Consider the following 22,327-nt stretch of genomic DNA (forward strand, 5'->3'; position numbering starts at 1 on the left):
CGTGGAAGCAGGCAGAGTTCTGGGAGCTTTTCTCAAGTGCCCCACAACTTAATATTTTCCTCTCCCACTCCTCATTCTAGAAGGTGCCTTTTTAGGTGAAGGAAATTAGCGCTTATTTCATGAGGCAGTCTTTTTCTTAAACTTTTTTTGGGGAAATTATTATGGGAAAATTGCAAAAATTGGACTGAGATACCCATATAACCCTTTACTCAGCTTCCCCTAATATTAGCATCTCACATAACTAAAGTCCAACTATCAAAAGCAGGAAATTAACATTGGTACAAAACCAGTAACTCAATGACAGACCTTATTTGAATTTTAGCAGTTTTCCCTTTAATGTCCTTTTTTCTGTTCCAGAAACCAATCCAGGATCCAACACTGCATTTAGTGGTTCTTCCTCCTGAGTGTCCCCCAATCCTTATCTTCCATGGCCTTGGCACTTTTTTTTTTTTTTTTGATGTGGACCATTTTTAAAGTCTTGATTGAATTTGTTACAAGATTGCTTCTGCTTTATGTTTTAGTTTTTTTGGCTGCGAAGCATGTGGGATCTTAGCTCTCCAACCAGGGATTGAACCCACACACCCTGCATTGGAAGGCAAAGTGCCGCGAGGCATGTGGGATCTTAGCTCCCCAACCAGGGATTGTACCCACACCCCCTGCATTGGAAGGCAAAGTCTTAACCACTGGACCACCAGGGAAGTCCCAACCTTGGCACTTTTAAAGGATATCGATCAGTTATTTTGTAGAACATCCCTCAGTTTGGGTTTGTCCGCGGTTCCTTCATGATTATATTGACAATGTGCATTTTTGTCAAGAATACCCCAAAAGTGATGTTTTGCTCCTTGGTGTGTTATATTGAGGGTGCATGATGTAGCTGTGTCTTATTATAAGTGATATTAACCTTGATTACTTGGTTAAGGTGGTGTCTGCTGGGTTTCTCCAGTGTGAGATTACTGTTTTTCCATTGTAATTGACAAATGTCTTGTGGGAGATACTTTGAGACTATGCAAATGTCCTGTTTCTCCTCAAACTTTTGCCCACTAATTTTAGCATCCATCAGTAAGTAGATCTTGCCTGCAACAATTTGATCAGGCAGTCTTTTAAATCTCTCTTTTTTTTTTTTTTGTGGCATAAATTATGTGTGTGTTGGGGAGGTTGGGGAATCTGACACTACTGTAGGGGAGGAGGGACTTCCTTCTACCCTCTAAGGTTCAGTGGCCGGGTCTGTGAACTAAACTGACAACAGGCAGATTAACAAGAGAAAAGTCATACAGATTTATGAATTTTCAATTTTATGTGCACAGGGGTATCATACAAAAAAAATAGTGAGTACCCTCCCCAAAACAGTGAAATCTGAGAGTTTACCTACCATCTTAATAGGGGAAAGGGAGGGGAAGAGAGGTCACATATGGGAGAGAAAGTGATTTTTACAGAAGATAAATGGGCCCTTAGGAGAACAGATGGGAGAAATGAGAGTTTGTGTCAATGTTTGTCTAGATTTGGTGCCAACTTCTAGGCTCCTCTCCTGGGATAAGAGTCAATCTTCCCTGGTTGATGAAATTCCCAGAGAGGCAATTTATGACAATTCCGTTTTTTTTTTGAAGAGGATCTAATTTTAGACAGGTATAGGAAGTTCAGAGAAAGCCTCTGCATTTGTTGATTCTCAAATGTCTTCACCTCAAAACAGTCCTCATGCAAATATGGCATATTTTGATCCCCTAAATTTCCCCCATCTGAAGCTTTGTCCGGAGATTCACATATTAAAAGTTGAGTGGTTGGCTGTGGAGAGAAGATTCAGGTTAGCAGTTGAGTGGCAAGAGATCTGCAAAGTGAGATACAAACATAGATTAGAATGAGAATAAACAAAGAGCAGAGAAGAATGCTTCCCCACATCCCAGGAAAGCAGCCTCCCAGTCTGGGGAGCAGGTCAGTCCAATAAAATGGCTGAGACTCATTTAATTGATGGAGAGTGTTCATCTTCTTTCTTTCTTTCTTTTTTATTTTTTGGCCACACAGTGCCACATGCGGGATCTTAGTTTCCCGACCCGAGATCAAACCCGCTCCCCCTGCAGTGGAAGCGCGGTGGCTTAACCACTGGACCACCAGGGAAGTCCCCTATCTTTACTCTCTCTCTTTTTTTTTAATGTTTATTATTATTATTATTTTGGCTGCGTCAGGTCTTTAGTTGTGGCACGCGGAATCTTCATTGCTGCATGTGGGATCTTTTGCGGCACGCAGGCTTCTCTCTAGTTGTGGCGCGCAGGCTCTGTAGTTTGCGGCACGCGGGGCTCTCTAGTTGAGGTGTGCCGGCTCAGTAGTTGTGGCACGTGGGCTTAGATGCCCCGCAGCATGTGGGATCTTAGTTCCCCCACCAGGGATCAAACCCCTGCCCCCTGCAATGGAAGTGCGGAGTCTTAACCATTGGGCCGCCAGGGAAGTCCCCTATCTTCTCTTTTAAAAGGTATAAACTAGACACTGTTTGTCCTGTCGGATTCACATAAAGGCAGCATTTTCTGCCAATGATTTCACAAGCTCCTCCTTGCTTGCAGTCAGTGTACCCAGGGTGGGACAATTTGGGGATACAACAGAGGCTAAACTATTACCTTCTGACTGGAGCACTTGCAATGTCTGCATATGCTATCGAACTCCTGTTCTATGACCATGGAAGAGTCAGGATCGCCTTTTCCAACTTTTCCCCAAAGTTGGAAATAAGACTCTCACCACTGAAACTATCCCGGCCATACACACGTGGATTTTCTATGTCTTCTCGTCTTTGTGAACGAAGGAGCACACATCTGTAATTTGCTGGCATTTAAGGTGGACAGCCTGGCGATGGAGGGAACCCGGTATCCGAGTCACACTGTCCTGACCACTTAGTTAGGAAGATACCTTGTCACCACAGGAGAGAAAAAGGTCAGTGTGGTTCACCAACAGGGTCAGAGTAAAACCTACAGTTCCCTAGGATCGGGGAGGTTCACAACCTTTGTCCTTTGGGCATATCACCACCTGGACACCTCCATTCTCCACGTGCTTCTGTCCACTTGCAAGAGTGTTGCCAGACCAGGTTCATCTGCCCAACACACAGCAAGCCAAACACGGAGGTGCCGCGGTTTGCAGCACAGAAGGGGTTATTCTCCTCCCAAGGCAGCCAAGCGAGCAGGTGGGGAGAGCAGATCTCAAATCCGCCTGCCCAAAGGCGAGGGGCTCGGGATATTGATGGGCCAAAGAAGCAGGGTGGTCTTAGGCGGGGGAAAGGGGATGGGAGGGAGGGAGAAGGTGAGGTAATCGGTGTTCTGTGCAGGCGTATCTAAGCTACATTCTTCTTCATTTGATGCGAGAGCAAATTTGGGAGAATTTGGGGCTGTGATGTCAGAAGGTCACCCATCCAACAGCAAGTCTGTTCTGTGCAGACTCCCATCAGCCATGTTGCTTGCATCTAGTTTCAGCCAGTTTTGTTGTATTACAAGCAGAGGGGTTTATAACAAGCTATTCCCTTAGCTACTGCTCTGTTAGACGAGCTCTAGACTTTCTGTGAGTCACCAGTTTCTGTTGTGGGTTTTTAAACCCTAGGCTTCGTGGTTTTAAGAGCAGGACAGGTTGCAGAATATCTGGTCTGGGAGGCCAGCAGTCCAGCTTTGGCAACTGTAAGGCTTGGCTTTGTCACCTGAGCAAGTGAGTCCAGATTTGGGGTTTCCCCATAGATAACTGGTTGTGTCAGGCAGCCTGATCATGGGAACAGCTGGGCTCCTCCGGGTCGTTCATGGGTGGCCTGTGAACCAACAGAAACTTTTGGTGATCTCACAGTTTTTGTCACTAGCGTTAGTGCTAGAAACACTTATGCCCTCTGTGAGTGGTTTGAGGACGTTGCCTCTAGAATCAAACCACAGGGTTTGGTCGCCTTATTACCTTAACAGGTCACCTCTGGTCTAGCATCACGCCTGTTGACACAGCAAAGGGACAAGTTCCTTTCCAATGATTTTTAAAAAATTTTTTATTTATTTTTGGCTGCATTGGGTTTTCATTGCTGCGCGCGGGCTTTTCTCTAGTTGCAGCGAGCGGGGGCTATTCTCTGTTGTGGTGCGTGGGCTTCTCATTGCGGTGGCTTCTCTTGTTACAGAGCATGGGCTCTAGGCATGTGGGCTTCAGTAGTTGTGGCACACAGACTCAGCGGTTGTGGCTCGCGGGCTCTGGAGCGCAGGCTCAGTAGTTGCGGCACACGGGCTTAGTTGCTCCGCGGCATGTGGGATCTTCCCGGACCAGGGATCGAACCCGCGTCCCCTGCATTGGCAGGTGAATTCTCAACCACCGCACCAGCAGGGAAGTCCCTTTTCCAATGTTTTTACCCGAGCAAGAGATAGACCTTGAGCTGCCATAGAGGGATTTCCGAGCCCAATGAACTCACCAGTGAGGGAGATGGAGTTGGGGTGTTTTGGGGTCATGGATACCATATCCTTTAGTTCATCCATCTTCCGTAGTTAGTTCATCAGGTGATCATATTGGCAGAATGAAAACTGGGTCAGGTTCCTTTTCTCGACTAGATTTTTTTGGCCACGCTGCACGGCATGCAGAATCTTAGTTCCCTGACCAGGATCCAACCCATGCCCCCTGCAGTGGAAGCACAAAGTCTTAACCACTGGTCCACCAGGAAAGTCCCTCTTGACTAGACTATGACATAACCAGCAATCAGACTGATTCATTAACATGGCCATGATTTGGAAGATGGGTGCACGGGGCTGCTAGTTTGTCCTTGACCTACGGAAAAAGCAGTCAGAGTGGATAGGAGTAAGATACAGTTTGAAAGAGAGCCATGATGCATGAACAGAGACAGAATAGGACCGATGGAGGCAAGCCACTTCCCATCAGCCTTTCAATAAATGGGAGAAAAGGAGAAACTTTCGTTTAAATTGTCAAAGGAGTTTTGTTTTGTTTTCCTGCTGTCCTGGGAGGGGGGGTTCAAAGGAAGAGGAAAGAAAAACCGAAAAAGTGAAGATGAAGTTCTTGATCTGTGATCTTGGGAAGCAGCTGTCTCCTTCTGGGCACCGTCAGCTGCAGGAGCCGGGGAACTGGCTCCGGAACTTTTTCGTTGGAGGTCATCATCTGTAGGGATGGGCTTGCTGACCTGGGAGTGCTGACCTGGGTCTAGTTTGGCACGTTTCCTGGGAATCCAGCAGGATCTCTCTTTTATTGTGATGGCAGAGCAGGTGGTCAGCAATACTCGCGAGATCCTTCCCAGCGAGGTGATAGCAGTGCTTTCTTCTAAAACCTTGACATACACTGGATCTCCTGGTCAGAAGGAGGACGAGGCATGTTGATCGGTGGCAGCCTGTCAACAACATGCTCCAAGAACACAGGTAGACCTCTTTTATTGCACTTTGCTCTACTGCACTTCACAGGTGCTGCATTTTTACAAACTGAAGGTTTGTGGCAACCCTGCGTGGAGCCGGTCTGTTGGCGCCATTTTTCCAACAGCACTTGCTCGCTTCGTGTCTCTGGGTCAGTAATTCTTGCAATATTTCAAACTTTTTCATTAATGCTCTATTTGCTATGATGATCTGTGCTCAGCGATCCTTGATGTCACTATTGTAATTATTTTTGGGGTGCCAGGAGCGGCACCCGTCTGTAAGACGGCGAACTTAATTGATAAATACTGTGTGTGTTCTGACTGCTTCACCGACCGGCCCTTCCTCTGTCTTTCTCCCTCTCCTCGGGCCTCCCTGTTCCCTGAGACACAACAATATCGAAATTAGGCCAATTACTAACCCTACAGGAACCTCTAAAGTGTTCAAATGAAAGGAAGAGTCACGTGTCTCTCACTTAACATCAGAAGCTAGAGGGGACTTCCCTGGCGGTCCAGTGGTTAGAACTCCGCACTTGCACTGCAACGGGCAGGGGTTCAATTCCTGGTCGGGGAACTAAGATCCCACAAGCCACGTGGTGAGGCCAAAAAAAAGGAAAAAAAAGCTAGAAAGGATTAAGCTTAATGGAGGCATGTTGAAAGCCAAGATAGGCCGAAAGCTTGGCCTGTCTTGCTGAACGGTTTAGCCAAGTTGCGATTGCAAAGGAAAAGTTCTTGAAGGAAATGAAAAGTCCTACTCCAGTGAACACGCGAATGATAAGAAAGCCAAACAGCCTTATTGCTGAGACGGAGAAAGTGTGAGTGGTCTGGATAGAAGAGCACACCGGCCACAACATTCCCTTCAGCGAAAGCCTCCTCCAGAGCAAGGCCCTAACTCCCTTGAATTCTGTGACGGCTGAGAGAGGTGAGGAAGCTGCAGAAGAGAAGTCTGAAGCCAGCAGAGGTTGGTTCCTGAGGTTTAAGGAAAGAAGCCGCCTCCGTAACCTAAAGGTGCAAAGTGAAGCAGCAAGTGCTGATGGAGAAGCTGCAGCAAGTTACCCAGAAGATCTAGCTAAGTAATTCATGAAGGAGGCTACACGAAACAACAGATTTTCAATGTACATACAGTTCATAAAGCCATAGCTGCCATAGATAGTGACAAGAAATTTTCAACGTACATGCAGTTCATAAAGCCATAGCTGCCATAGATAGTGATTCCTCTGATAGATCTGGGCAAAGTACATTTTTTAATATATACTTTAATTTATTTTTGGCTGAGTTGGGTCTTTGTCGCTGCACGCAGGCTTTCTCTAGTTGTGGTGAGCGGGGGCTACTCTCCGTTGCGGTGCCCGGGCTTCTCACTGCGGTGGCTTCTCTTGTTGTGGAGCACGGGCTCTAGGCGCGCGAGCTTCAGTAGTTGCAGCACGTGGGCTCAGTAGTTGAGGCTCGCGGGCTCTAGAGCGCAGGCTCAGTAGTTGTGGTGCACGGGCTTAGTTGCTCCGCGGCATGGGGGATCTTCCCAGACCAGGGATCGAACCCACGTCCCCTGCATTGGGAGGCGGATTCTTAACCACTGTGCCACCAGGGAGGTCCCAGAAAAGTAAATTTTGAAACCTTCTGGAAAGGACTCACCATTCTAGATGGTTGAGGATGATGATTGAGGATGTTACAAGGTATGACATTTTAGGGAGCATCCCAGAGTTTGTGCAAAGCAAGCAGCTTGTTTCTGCTGTAAATTTATTTATGTATTTATTTCCACCGTTCCTTAGTCTGATTCCAGCCACAGAGGAATACCAAACTGAGGGATAATCTCAGTTCTTCCCTTCTTTTCCACCATCATAGCATCAGCACATCTAGTTGGATAACCTCCAGCCCCTCCAGTAAACATGCAATCAGCAAACAGCAGAAATAGCTTGAAGCCGGAGGTCAACGTATGGAACGTGTGTGGGACAGTGCAAGGGTCACTGTGGACCTTGGAGGATTTCCTGAGATAAGCTGTTCTCCAGGGACCTGCAGAGAGTCCCGAACGGCACATCAGGAAATACTTTGCTTAGAAATTTTATGGATGCCGGGCGGAGCCCATTGTCCTTTAGTTGCTTTGTTGCCGCCCGTCTGCACTCAGGTTCCACCTAACGGGAGATAAGGCAGCCAGCAGGTCCAATCATAGCTCAATAAAAAAAGAAAAAGAAAGGTGGGGGGGGGGGGGGCCACTGGAAGTCCATTTGGCCCAGTGTATAATCCGCTAGTGAATGTTTGGTTCATTTTTTTAAAAATTGAGGTGTAATTGACTTTTTTCTTTCTGGCTGCATCTCGGCCTGTGGGATCTTAGTTCCCCAACCAGGGATCGAACCCGGGCCCCCTGCAGGGGAAGCGCGGAGTCTTAACCGCTGGACCGCCAGGGAAGTCCCGACATACGACATTATATTAGTTTCGCGTGCACAACATAGTGATTCGGTATTTGTATATATTGTGAAATGATCACAGTAAGTCTAGTTAACATTCGTCACCATACATAGTTAAAAAACAATTTTTTTCCTTGTGATAAAGAGTTGTAAGATCTACTCTCTCGGCCGCTTTCAAATATGCGATGCGGTATTCTGAACTACGGGCACCATGCCCTACGTTACATCCTCAGGACATACCGTCTGGCACCCTTTTGTAGCCGTTTGTCTTTTTCAGTGTGTGGGGCACTTACCTGACTAACTGATAATATCGGTCGGGGATAAAGGCAGGTTTAGACATTGGGTGGAGAAGGGGTGCGGGGGGTGGGGCGTTTAGCACGCTTATGGCCTCTGTTCATCCCTGGAGATGGAGTGTCAGTCTCCACGGTGTGGGCTCCACGGAGGACAGCAGTGATTTTAGCAGGGAGGTCAATTAGACCGTAATAGGGCAGCAGTGATATCCCCGTTGGCAGTCGGGGTACCAGCAGAGGTTAATAAGAATCCGTGGGATTTCCACGTGCGCCAGCAGCGCAGCAGACTCCAAAAGCGTATCTGGAGTCGGCGTATGTACTGCCTGTTTGCAAGCTCTAGGAAGAGCTATGAGCTGGGCTGCTTGGGCTGACTTTACAGTGGGCGAAGCATATACCTCCAGCATTTCATGTGGGGAAATTCGGGCACGACTGGTGATCAGGTATCCCCGGGAATTTCATCTACGGGAGCCATCGCAAAATAGAAGTCCGGGTTGTCTGAGGGGGTGTCTAAGAGGTGCTCTTATGGCTTTGAGACCGTTTCTTTAGCTGCAGGGCAATCGGGTGGATGGCGTGGGGCTCTCCAACACCAGGGAGGGACAGTAGCGCAAACGGGTTTAAAGTGTTACAGCGATGCTTCGAAGAGGATGGTGGGGTGGGTTCCTAGGGCCAACTGTGTAGACAGGGGCTGTGTCATAGGAACAGCAGGGGGAGCAGAGGGAACTGGGGAGCCCCGTGTGAGGGTGGTGGCTCAGGGGGCCGTGCCAGATGCCACAGGGTCTAACTGACCTGGGAAATACGCTACGGGACTTATCTGAGAAGCCAAAAGTTGTCCTAAAATACCTACAGCAATTCCACCATCTTCATAGCAATAGAGGTGAAAAGCTTTGTCAAAATGAGGTCAGCCAAGAGCTGGGGGTGTAGACAATGACCATTTTAAAGTTTCAGGGGACTGATGTCCACTGCAGCACTATTTACAATAGCTGAGATATGGAAGCAACCTAAATGTCCATCAACGGAGGAATGGATAAAGAAGATGTGGTATATATATATATATATATATATATATATGCAATGGAATATTACTCAGCCATAAAAAAGAACGAAATAATGCCATTTGCAGCAACATGGATGGACCTAGAGATTGTCATACTGAGTGAAGTAAGTCAGACAGAGAAAGACAAATATATGATATCACTTATATGAGGAATCTAAAAAAATAATACAAATGAACTTACATACAAAAGAGAGATAGACCCACAGACATAGAAAACAAACTTATGGTTACCAAAGGGAAAGCGGGGGGATAAATTAGGAGTTTAGAAATTAACATAAACACACTAGTATGTCTAAAATAGACAGCCAACAAAGACCTATGGTACAGCACAGGGATTTTGTAATAACCTATAAGGGAAAAGAATCTGAAAAAGAATAGATATGTAAGTATATGTATAACTGAATCACTCTTCTGTACACTTGAAACTAACACAACATTGTAAATCAGCTATGCTTCAGTTACAAGAAAACAGTTTCAGAGGAGGTTCATGCTTCCGAGGGCCAGGACGTGGGCTCCAGGTAGCATCTGGAAGGAGGGCAAGTAAAGCTTGAACAAGGGCAGCAAAAATAGGAATCCGTTGGCGGCAGTAGCCAGGTGTGTCAGGGATTTACACGGCTGCTTTTTTGATTCGGGGAGAGGGATGGACAGAAGGGATTTAAGGCGTTTTGGGGTGAGTTTTGTGAGTCCCCTGCAATAACTCCTGTCCTGAGTAGGTGGCAGTGGTTAGCAGCCACTGAAACGTAGATCTGAAAGCTTTCTGGTCTTGTCTAGTGAGTGCCCTAAGGAGAACGAGAGGGTCTGTCTGGTCACCATGCTCGTCTAGTTACAGAGTAAGAGACCACCCATGTCTTGAGCAGGGATGGGGCCCAGGGTAACGGCTACAAAGCGAAGTCAACTGTGAGGACTTGGGAAGATAATAGAGGAAGACACCCAACATCCCTGAGGTACATGAGACCATGTTAATCGTCTCCCTTGAAACGTAATTGCAGAGAGAAATTGTGAGTGAGGAGTCAACAGCGGGGGAAAGAAAGCTGAGCAGAGGTCAATCCCTGTAAACCAGGCTGCGGCAGCGGGGGCTGATGTGAGGATAGCGGCTGGATTAGGGACTCGGGTGGAGAGGGGTGGCAAGAGTTTACGGATTTACCCCCTTGTACAAATACTAAAATAAATAAAAAATTTTAAACATCTTTATTGGAGTATAATTGCTTTACAATGCTGTGTTAGTTTCTGCTTTATAACAAAGTGAAAAAATACGGAACACTTCACAAATCTGTGTGTCATCCTTGTGCAGGGGCCATGCTAATCTCTGTATCGTTCCAATTTTAGTATATGTGCTGCCGAAGTGAGCATATAAATTTTTTAAAAAAGAAATCCAATTCCCGATCCTCTATCTTTTTAAAAAATATTCATTTATTTATTTAGGCTGTGCTGGGTTTGCAGCACACGGGATCTTTAGTTACGGCATGCAGGCTTCTTAGTTGTGGCATGCATGCAGGATCTAGTTCCCCAGCCAGCGATCGAACCCGGGACCCTTGCATTGGGAGCATGGAGTCTCACCCACTGGACCACCAGAGAAGTCCCCTGATCCCCTATCTTAAGTTAAATGTTGGGTGCTGGGGTGTGACTGAGGATAGACTGACCTTGTCCTTGATGGGGAATTGCCCCCAGAAGGGGGAGAACGGACCCTCTGAGGGCTTGGTGTTCTGGGATGATTGCTTTTTGTTGTTGTTTTTTTGGCTGTGTTAGGTCTTCGTTGCTGTGTGCGGGCTTTCTCTAGTTGAGGCGAGTGGGAGCTACTCTTTGTTGTGGTGTGCGGGCTTCTCATTGCGGTGGCTTCTCTTGTTGCGGAGCATGGGCTCTAGGCGTGCGGGCTTCAGTAGTCGTGGCACGCGGGCTCGGTAGTTGTGGCTCGCAGGCTGTAGAGCACAGTCTCAGTTGTGGCACATGGGCTTAGTTGCTCCGCAGCATGTGGGATCTTCCTGGACCAGGGTTCGAACCCGTGTCCCCTGCGTTGGCAGGCGAATTCTTAACCACTGAGCCAGGGTTAGTCCCAGGGAAGTCCCCTGGATGATTGCTTTTTAAGCTTTCCTTTATTTGAAGTTCAGGACAACTGCTTTCCCAATGCCTGGCTTTTTACACAATGTGCAGTTGTCTTGGGACAAAGGCAAGGACTGTTGATTTTAATTGCTCTTTCCTCCTGCTTTCCTGAAGGCTATTTTGCAGTCTCTGTAATAACATTGAGAGATTGTCCATCCCAACTGCACGATTTTGGATTTGCCTCTTTATATCAGGGAGAAAATTTCCAACTAAAACAGAAATCAAAATATTTCTGTGTCCTGGGGCTTTTGGGTTTGGTGCAGTGTGTCTTTGAAAAGTCTGCGTAACACCTTCCACAGAGATCTGGGGATGTTCGTCTTCTTTCTGAGCGCACAATTCAACCCAGAACCAGTTGACCTTTGGAGGAAAGGCCTTCAGCATCATTCCTATCAGCCTCTACCTGCATCATTTCCTGGTCATTTGCAGGAGGGCCTGGGAAGGATCGGCCACCAGTTTCCCCGGTGTGGGGAGTTTTCTCCAGGAGATCTTGGCGTATAGCTATAGTATAATCACAGGTGGAAAGAACGCCCCTTACAAGCTGCCCCTGTGAGCAGGGTTATAAATGCCCACTAATCTTTCTAGCTCCTCTCACCATTTGGCAGGATCTTCTGAAAGTGAGAGTAAAGGGGCTTTGTAGTTTAAAAGATCTACTGGTGTCCAGGGCACGTGAACTCTTTGTGTTGGGGGTCCAGGATACATTCACCAAGCCCTTTGCCTGGGAAAGCCTGAAGCTGATGGGTTTTGATTATAGAGCCCTGGGAAGTACTCCTGATGGCCAGAGACGGCAAGACAGATCCTGGAGCCTCTGCCAGGTTTTCTTCCTCAGCCTCAGTATTTACATAAATAACCTACATCCCCCAGGCCTGGAGGATCCTGCCAGAGTGCTTTCTGGAATCCTCGCAGGGAAAGGGAACTTAATGCTCGCAGCTGGGTGTTTGAGAGATTTTTCTGGGGAGGTTGGAGGAGTTTTAGGAATTAAAGGAATTTGCTGAGGAGGTGAGATTAGATTTGGGGAGGGGGATTTGGGGCAGGGACCCAGAGATCCAAAGATCTTCTGGAGGGTCAGCGACAGGGAGTTGGTTATAAAGGGGCATATAGGAGGGTGGAAAAGGGGAATTTATGGGGGGCTGTGGATTTTCATTTTTGTTCTAAGTCTGATTTCTGTTTTTTACTCTTGTTAAAGGAGTCCCTAAGGTTAGCCAGAATGCTCTTTTGTGTCCCTCTATCAATTTGATCTTGGTAACAATAGGACATTTATATAGGATGAGAGGTCTCTAAAATCTTTTTTTTTTTTGGCTGCTTCGGGTCTTAGTTTCGGCACGTGGGCTCTTTGTTGCGCTCGGGCTTCTCTCTAGTTGTGGCCTGCGGGTTTTCTCTTCTCTAGTTGTGGCGCATGGGCTCCAGGGCACGCATGGGCTCTGTAGTTTGCGGCACGCCGGCTCTCTCATTGAGGCGTGCAGGCTCAGTAGTTGTGGTACCCGGCCTAAGTTGCCCTGGGGCATGCAGGATCTTAGTTCCCCGACCAGGGATCGAACCCACGTCCCCTGCATTGGAAGGCAGATTCTTTACCACAGGACCACCAGGGAAGTTCCCTCTAAAATCTTTTAGAAATGTAAATGTTTTTCCAAATCAAAGGATCCCTTATCTCACCATTGATGGGTAGGATCTTCAAAGGTGTATCCATTCTTATAGTGACTCAATCCAATAAGCCTTTTTATGGCAAGACCCAGAGGTAATTTTCCTGGCTTAGAATAAATGTTCACCATGGATCCAAGAGGCATCACCCAAACTGGTTGCAGAAGACATACCTCCCATGATCCAAAAGACCACTCCCAAAGATAGCCCTTAAGGAGGCAAAGATCCTTATTGCCACAGGTGGTAAAAAATATTCATGAAAACTCATGTCTCCAGTCTCCCACAGAAATGAGACACTTCCAGTCACAGACCTGGTAATCTATGACTACAAGCAGACAAGACTGGGATGGGATTTTCCCACCACGACAAGGCAACAAGGTTAGAGCAGCACAGCCCCTGATGCGCTCGGACTCCTAATTAAAACGAACTCCCCTGAGAGCTGGCACCATCAGAGAAAGAAAATACTGCTTGTCACTTCGCATCTGGGGTTCCTACACCCTGCTGGCCGGACACTTGATGGAAGCCGCGCCCCCACTCTGGGCAAACCAGAGAGAGTGTTCTCACTGGTTACAAAGCCAAGCTCTCGGGACACCAGAGGAGATGAAAGGAGAGTTTCATCTGGTTTGGTTTTTTTATGGGTGACCCACAGCAAAGTTTGTCTAGATAGATGCCAGTCTGGGAACTGTAAACTCACCAGGCTGTGAGGCCAGCTCAAACCCCAGGCTTGTAGAACCTTTACCTTTCTTCTACCTTATGATTCTCCTAATGACAATCAACACAAGAGACAACTATCATCAAAAAGTCTACAAATAATAAGTGCTGGAGAGGGTGTGGAGAAAAGGGAACCCTCCTATACTGTTGGTGGGAATGTAAATTGGTGTAGCCACTATGGAGAACGGTATGGAGGTTCCTCAAAAAAACCATAGAGCTACTATATGATCCAGCAGTCCCACTCCTGGGCATATATCCAGAGAAAACTCTAATTTGAAAAGACACGTGCACCCCAGTGTTCATAGCAGCACTATTTACAATAGCCAAGACACGGAAGCCACCTAAGTGTCCAACGACAGATGAATGGATAAAGAAGATGTGGTACATACATACAATGGAATATTACTCAGCCATAAAAAAGGAATGCCATTTGCAGCAACATGGATGGACCTAGAGATTATCATACTAAGCGAAGTACCTCAGAAAGAGAAAGACAAATACCATGTGATATCACTTATATGTGGAATCTAAGAAAATGATACAAATGAACTTATTTACAAAACAGAAACAGACTTATAGACATGAGAACAGACTTATGGTTACCAAAGGGGAAATGGCGGGGGAGGGATAAATTAGGAGTTTGGGATTAACAAATACAAATTACTATATATAAAATAGATAAACAACAAGGACCTACTTTTAGCACAAGGAATTACATTCAATATCTTGTAATAACCTCTAACAAAAAAGAATCTGAAAAAAATATATATATATATACACATACACATACAGGCAAAGGAACACAATGACCATCAAAACAGGGAAAGGATGAATTAAAACCCAGAGTACTCAAGACAAAAAACACAGGAATCACTATACACCCCCAAAACTAGTTCATATTAATGTTTTCTCCAGCTAAGTTTAGAAGGGAGAAATACCATAGGGACCTGTACTGCTGGGTTTGATCAGACCCCACGCAGAGAAAAGAAGTCTTACCTTTTGCTGCCTCCAGAGTGGACAGAATGTTCCAGCCAATGAGATCTCATCCCCGTTGCTGGAAATCATAGGGGAGGGAAGACTTGCCTTCTGCTCTCCTGGGTCTCCAATGGCTGGGTCTGCGAACTAAACTGATGACAGGCAGATTAACAGGAGAAAAGGCAGACAAACATTAATTTTTAAGAACTGAAGTATAGTTGGTTTATAGTGCTTCAGGTGTACAGCAAAGTGATTCAGTTGATATATATATATGTATTCTTTTTCAGATTCTTTTCCATTATGGTTTATTACAAGTTATTGAATATAGTTCCCTGTGTTATATATAATAGTAGGTCCTTGTTGTTTATCTATTTTATATATAAAAGTGTGTATCCGTAAATCCCAAATTATCCCTCCCCAAATATATTAATTTCACGTGCATGGTTGTATCAGAAAAGAAGAGTACCCCTCAAAAGCAGTGAGAGTTGAAAGCTTATATACCATCTTCATGGGGAAAGGGAGGGGGAGAGAGACCACTTATGGGAGAGCAAATGATTTTTATGGAAGATAAACGGGCCTTAAGGAGAACAGATAGGCAATTTGATAGTTTGTGACAATATCTGTCTGGGTTGTGCTGTCGACTTCTGGTCTGCTCTCCTAGGGAAGCAATTTCTGACAAGTGAGTTCTTTTTTTTTTTTTAAGGATCGATTTTTAGGTAGATAAGGGGAGTTCAGAGAAAGCTTCTCCTACATTTATTGATTCTCAAATGTCTTCAGCTCAAAATAATCTTTATGCCAGCACCCACTCTCCAAGCACTGTGCTTTTTCTCCCCTAAAGCAGAGGAATCACTATTTACCCAGATAAACAAAAGTTGAAGGAGTTCATTACCACTAGACCTGCCCTGCAAGAAACATTAAAGGGGGTCCTTCAGGTTGAAATGAAAATAAGTTAAACAGTAACTTGAAGCCATATGAAGATATAAAGTCCTCCCATAAAGGTAATACACTGGCAAATATAAAAGCCAGTATTATTTTAATCTAGAATTGTAACTCCACTTTTTAAAAATTATTATTATTATTGTTTTTGTCCATGCCACTCAGCTTGCAGGATCTTAGTTCCCTGACCAGGGATTGAACCCGGGCTATGGCAGTGAAAGCCCTAACCACTGGACCACCAGGGAGTTCCCCACTTTTAATTTTCTATAGAATTTAAAAGACAAATGCATATATTAATTACTTAATTACTTATAGATTATAAATTATTAATGTAATGCAATAACAGTAACAGAAAGAAGAAAAAAACACATGATTATCTCAACTGAGGCAGAAAAAGTCTCAATTTTGACAAAATTCAAAATTTTTCGTGATGAAAATATCCAACAAACTAGGAATAGAAGGAAATTACCTTAACATAATCAGGCCTTTTATGAAAAGCCCACAGTTGACATCATACTCAATGGTGAAAGACCAAAAGCTTTTCCTCTAAGATCAGGAACAAGACAAAAATGCCAGCTTTACCACTTCTATTTAACGAAGTACTGGAAGTCCTAGACAGAACAATTAGGCAAGAAAGTGTAGTGGAAGGTATCCAGATTGGAAAAGAAGAAGAAAAATTAACTGGGTTTGCAGACAACATGATCTTATACGTAGAAAACTCTAAAGATTCCACAAAAAACTTGTTAAAACAATAAATGAATTCATAAAGTTACAGATTCAAAACAGACACACACAGATCAGTTGTTTTCTATACACTAAGAATTAACAAACCAAAAAAGAAATTAAGAAAACATTCCATCTACAATAGCATCAAAAATAATTTTAAAATAGGAATAAACATAACCAAGGAGGCAGAAAAACTTGTACACTGAAAACCATAAAACATCGCTGAAAGAAATTAAAGAAGACACAAATAAATAAAAGGAAAGCCTGTTTTCATGGATTGGAAGTCTTAACATTGTTAAGATATCAATCAGTATTACCCAAAGTGATCTACAGATTCAACGCAATCTCTATCAAAATCCCAGCAGAGTTGTTGTTGTTGTTTTTTTTACGGTACATGGGCCTCTCACTGTTGTGGCCTCTCCCGTTGTGGAGCACAGGCTCCGGACGTGTAGGCTCAGCAGCCATGGCTCACGGGCCCAGCCGCTCCACGGCATGTGAGATCTTCGCGGACCGGGGCACGAACCCGTGTCCCCTGCATCGGCAGGCGGACTCTCAACCACTGCACCACCAGGGAAGCCCCCCAGCAGAGTTTTTTTTGCAGAAAATACATCCTAAAATTCATATAGAATCTTTTTTTTTTCATATAGAATCTTAACGGACCCTGAATAGGCAAAACGATCTTGAAAAAGAACAAAGCTGGAGGACTCACAATTTCTAATTTCAAGACTTGACACAAAGCTACAGTAATCAAAACAATGTGGTACTGGCATATGAACAGACAGATAGGTCAATGGAATAGAATAAGAGAGCCTAGAAATAAGCCCTCACATATATGGTCAATTATTTTCAACAGGGGTGCCAAGAACATTCAAGGAGAAAAGAATGGTCTTTTCAGCAAAGGTACTGGGAGTAATGGATATTCATATGCAAAAAAACCCCCCAAAGTTGGTCCCTTACCTTACACCATATACAAAACTTAAAACAAATCAAAGACCTAATGTAAGAGCTAAAACTATACAACTCTTAAAAGAAATCATTGTGATGATGGGAGAAAAATCAAAGTTAAAAAAAAAAACTATTAGTAGAAAATAAGGGGAGAATCTTCAAGACATTGGGTTTTGCAAGGATTTCACAGATATGACATCAAAAGCGCAGGTGACAACAATAAAAATAGATAAATTGGACTTCATTAAAATTCAGAATTTTGTGTATCATTCATATGACACTGTCAACAAGTGAAAAGGTGACCCACAGAATAGAAGAAAATATTCACAAATTATATATAAAACAGGGAATTCATATCTAGACTATATAAAGAACACCCACAACTAAACAACAACAAAACAAATAACCCAATTCAAATATGGGTAAAAGACTTGAATAGACATGTCTCCAAAGAAGATATGCACATGACCAATAAACCCATAAAAATGTGCTTATTAAGGAAATGCAAATCAAGAGCACAATGGATACCACTTCACTCCTATTAGAATGATAATTATTTAAAAAAACTGAAAATAAAAAGAATTAGCAAGGATGTGGAGAAATTGCAATTGTGCATTACTGATCAGAATGTAAGTAGGATGGTCCCTGTGGAGAACAGTATGGAGTTTTCTCAAAAAGTTAAATATAGAATTACTGTATGATCCAGAAATTCTACTTCTAGGTCTATACTCCAAAGAATCAAAAGAAGGGAATCAAACATATACTTGCACACGAACATTCATAGTAGCATTAATCACAATAGCCAAGAGGTGGAAGCAACCCAAATGTCCATCAACAGATGAATGAATAAACAAAATGTGGTATATACGTACAATGGAATAATATTCAGCCTGAAAAGGGATCAAAATTCTGATACATGCTGCAACATGCACAAACGTTGAAAACATTATGCTAAGTGAAATAAAACCAGACACTAGAAGACAAATACGTATGATTTATCTTATGTACGGCATCTAGAATACACAGATTCATCAAGACAGAAAGTAGAATAGAGGTTACATGGACCTGGGGATAGGGAATGATTGTTTAATGGGTACAGAGTTTCTGTTTGGGATGTTAAATAAAAATTCAGTTGAGTAAATTTAAAAATCAATTTGGGAGGGCGCCTGCTGGACGCTGGTGAGGGATCCCAGTCCCCAAGGAAACAGGAAGAACCCCCAAGCGAACCGGTAGGACGTGGGGGGACTGAGGGGGGAGGAGAAGTGGAGACTGGACAGGACCAGCCCCCCTGAGGTGTGGCTGAGAGGGGGGAGGGGTTCCCACGCCTGGAGGGACCCTCCGGGGCTTAGATCAGGGGCGAGCAGGCCCAGCGTTTCCTCTGCCCAGTCGGCCAAGGAAGTCTGCCCAGCTCTCTGGCTGGGTCCTATGCCCTCAGAGGTCCCCTCTGGGCTGGGTTGGCCCTGGGGCATAGTAGGGAGGCCAGGAGAGAACAGGAGAGGCAGGCAGGAGAGGCCCTCCTGGATGGGAGGAGCCGGAGAGGAGCAGAGGGCATTTGTCCTGCCCACTCGAGCCCAGGAAGCCTGCTGGGCCCCCAGCTGGGGTCCACCACCCTCTGAGACCAGAGGCGGGAGGCACAGCTGGACTCCTTCTGTTCTGTTGAGCCTAAGCCCAACCCCCACCCCCCAGAGCCTTTTCCAGCCCTATGTGTCCTAAGTATAGGCCCCAGCCACGGCCCAAACCTCGCCCATCCTTAGGCCCTGCCCTCCACAGCCAAGGCCTTTTTCCACTTTTTTTTCTTTTTTTTCTCCTCCTCTTTTTTACTACTGTGGTTCTGTTTTACCTTCTGGTTGTTGTTTCATCTATATTTTTATTATTATTTTTTTCTAACATATCTGTTAGTTTCCTATTCTAATTTTATTTTTATTTTATTTATTTATTTTTGGCTGCATTGGGTCTTTGTTGCTGTGTGTGGGCTCTCTCTAGTTGCAGCGAGTGGGGGCCCCTCTTCATTGTGGTGCTTGGGCTTCTCATTGCGGTGGCTTATCTTGTTGCGGAGCACAGGCTCTAGGCTCACAGGCTCAGTAGTTGTGGCGCACAGGCTTAGTTGCTCCATGGCATGTGGGATCTTCCCAGCCCAGGGCTCGAACCCGTGTCCCCTGCATTGGCAGGCAGATTCTTAACGACTGCGCCACCAGGGAAGCCCTAATTTTATTTTTTACTTTATTATTGTTCTCTCTCTTTTTTTTTTGCTGCCCTGTGTGGCTTGTAGGATCTTGGTTCACGAGCTGGGGGGTCAGGCCGAATTTCCTGTGGTGGGAGCTCTGAGTCCAAACCACTGGACTAACGAGAACCTCAGACCCCAGGGAATATTCATCTGAGTGAGGTCTCCCAGAGCTCCTCATCTCAGCACCAAGACCCAGCTCTCCCCAACAGCCTACAAACTCCAGAGTTGGAAGCCTCAGGCCAAACGACCAGTAAGACAGGAACACATTCCCACTCATTAAAAAAAAAAAAAAAAAAGAGATGGCAAAAAAATATATCACAGATGAAGGAGCAAGGTAAAAACCCACAAGACCAAATACATGAAGAGGAAATAGGCAAGCTACCTGAAAATAATTCAGAGTAATGATAGTAAAGATGATCCAGAATCTCAGAAATAGAATGGAGGCACGGATTGAGAAAATACAAGAAATGTTTAACAAAGATCTAGAAGAACTAAAGAACAAACAAACAGAGATGAACAACACAATAACTGAAATGAAAAATACACTAGAAGGAATCAATAACAGAATAACGGAGGCAGAAGAACGAATAAGTGAGCTGGAAGACAAAATGGTTGAAATAAGTGCCAAGGAGCAGAATAAAGAAAAAAGAATGAAAAGAATTGAAGACAATCTCAGAGACCTCTGGGACAACACTAAACGCACCAACATTCGAATTATAGGGGTCTCAGAAGAAGAGAAGAAAAAGAAAGGGTCTGAGAAAATATTTGAAGAGATTATAGTGGAAAACTTCCCTAACATGGGAAAGGTAATAGTCACCCAAGTCCAGGAAGCACAGAGAGTCCCATACAGGATAAACCCAAGGAGAAACATGCCGAGACACATAATAACCAAATTGGCAAAAATTAAAGACAAAGAAAAATTACTGAAAGCAGCAAGGGAAAAATGACAAATAGAATACGAGGGAACTCCCATAAGGTTAACGGCTGATTTCTCAGCAGAAACTCTACAATCCAGAAGGGAGTGGCATGATATACTTAACATGATGAAAGGGAAGAATGTACAACCAAGATTACTCTACCCGGCAAAGATCTCATTCAGATTCGATGGAGAAATCAAAAGCTTTACAGACAAGCAAAAGCTAAGAGAATTCAGCACCACCAAACCAGCTCTACAACAAATGCTAAAGGAACTTCTCTAAGTAGGAAACACAAGAGAAGAAAAGGACCTACAAAAACAAACCCAAAACAATTAAGAAAATGGGCATAGGAACATACATATCGATAATTACCTTAAATGTGAATGGATTAAATGCTCCAACCAGAAGACACAGGCTTGCTGAATGGATACAAAAACAAGATCCATATATATGCTGTCTACAAGAGACCCACTTCAGACCTAGAGACACATACAGACTGAAAGTGAAGGGAAGGAAAAAGATATTCCATGCAAATGGAAATCAAAAGAAAGCTGGAGTAGCAATACTCATATCAGATAAAATAGACTTTAAAATAAAGACTGTTGGGCTTCCCTGGTGGCGCAGTGGTTGAGAGTCCGCCTGCCAATGCAGAGGACACGGGTTCGTGCCCCGGTCCGGGAAGATCCCACATGCCACGGAGTGGCTAGGCCCGTGAGCCATGGCCGCTGAGCCTGCGCGTCCGGAGCCTGTGCTCTGCAAGGGGAGAGGCCACAGCTGTGAGAGGCCTGCTTACCACAAAAAAAAAAAAGAAAAAGACTGTTACAAGAGATAAGGAAGGACACTACGTAATGATCAAGGGATCAATCCAAGAAGAAGATATAACAATTATAAATGTTTATGCACCCAACATAGGAGCACCTCAATACATAAGGCAAATGCTAACAACCATGAAAGGGGAAATTGACAGTAACACAATAATAGTAGGGGACTTTAACACCCCACTTACACCAATGGACAGATCATCCAAACAGAAAATAAATAAGGAGACACAAGCTTTAAAAGACACAATAGACCAGATAGATTTAATTGATATTTAGAGAACATTCCACCTAAAAGTGGCAGAATACACTTTCTTCTCAAGTGCACATGGAACATTCTCCAGGATAGATCACATCTTGGGTCACAAATCAAGCCTTGGAAAATTTAAGAAAATTGAAATCTTATCAAGCATCTTTTCTGACCACAATGCTATGAGATTGGAACACAATTACAGAAAAAAAAACCCTGTAAAAACCACAAATACATGGAGGCTAAACAGTGTGCTATTAGATAACCAAGAGGGGGCTTCCCTGGTGGCACAGTGGTTAAGAATCCGCCTGCCAATGCAGGGGACATGGGTTCGAGCCCTGGTCCGGGAAGATCCCACATGCCACGGAGCAACTAAGCCCATGCGCCACAACTACTGAGCCTGCGCTCTAGAGCCTGCGAGCCACAACTACTGAAGCCCGCATGCCTAGAGCCCGTGCTCCGCAACAAGAGAAGCTACTGCAATGAGAAGCCCTCACACTGCAGCAAAGAGTAGCCCCCACTCACCTCAACTAAAGAAAGCCTGCGTGCAGCAACGAAGACCCAAGGCAACCAAAAATAAATAAATACAAATTTTAAAAATAATAATAATAAATTAAATATATAAATAACCAAGAGATCACTGAAGAAATCAAAGAAGAAATTTAAAAAATACATGGAAACAAATGACAATGAAATACAATGACCCAAAACCTATGGGACACAGCAAAAGTAGTTATAAGAGGGAAGTTTATAGCAATTCAATCTCACCTCAAGAAACAAGAAAAATCTCAAATAAACAATCTAACCCTACACCTAAAGCAACAAGAGAAAGAAGAACAAAGAAAACCCAAAGTCAGTAGAAGGGAAGAAACCATAAAGATCAGAGAAGAAATAAATGAAATAGAAATGAAGAAAACAATAGCAAAGATCAATAAAACTAAAAGCTGGTTCTTTGAGAAGATAAACAAAATTGATAAACCCTTAACCAGACTCATCAAGAAAAAAAGGGAGA

General features: G+C 44.4%; 1 long non-coding RNA gene and 1 other non-coding gene across 2 annotated transcripts; both read right to left on the bottom strand.

Annotated features, from left to right (window-relative positions):
* Positions 1-1,224: 1,224 nt before the first annotated feature.
* On the bottom strand, positions 1,225-16,012 carry LOC113606010 (uncharacterized). Its single transcript, XR_003427425.1, has 3 exons — positions 15,905-16,012; positions 14,521-14,651; positions 1,225-1,779 (listed from the first exon to the last, which is right to left on the bottom strand). It is a non-coding gene; the product is annotated as an uncharacterized LOC113606010 (long non-coding RNA).
* On the bottom strand, positions 10,328-10,431 carry LOC113606283 (U6 spliceosomal RNA). Its single transcript, XR_003427473.1, has one exon. It is a non-coding gene; the product is annotated as a U6 spliceosomal RNA (small nuclear RNA).
* Positions 16,013-22,327: the final 6,315 nt, after the last annotated feature.

The sequence above is a fragment of the Aethalodelphis obliquidens genome, unplaced genomic scaffold, assembly GCF_003676395.1.
Source record: "Aethalodelphis obliquidens isolate GAN/ISIS:26980383/991018 unplaced genomic scaffold, ASM367639v1 scaffold43, whole genome shotgun sequence".
NCBI classification, from domain to species: Eukaryota; Metazoa; Chordata; class Mammalia; order Artiodactyla; family Delphinidae; genus Aethalodelphis; species Aethalodelphis obliquidens.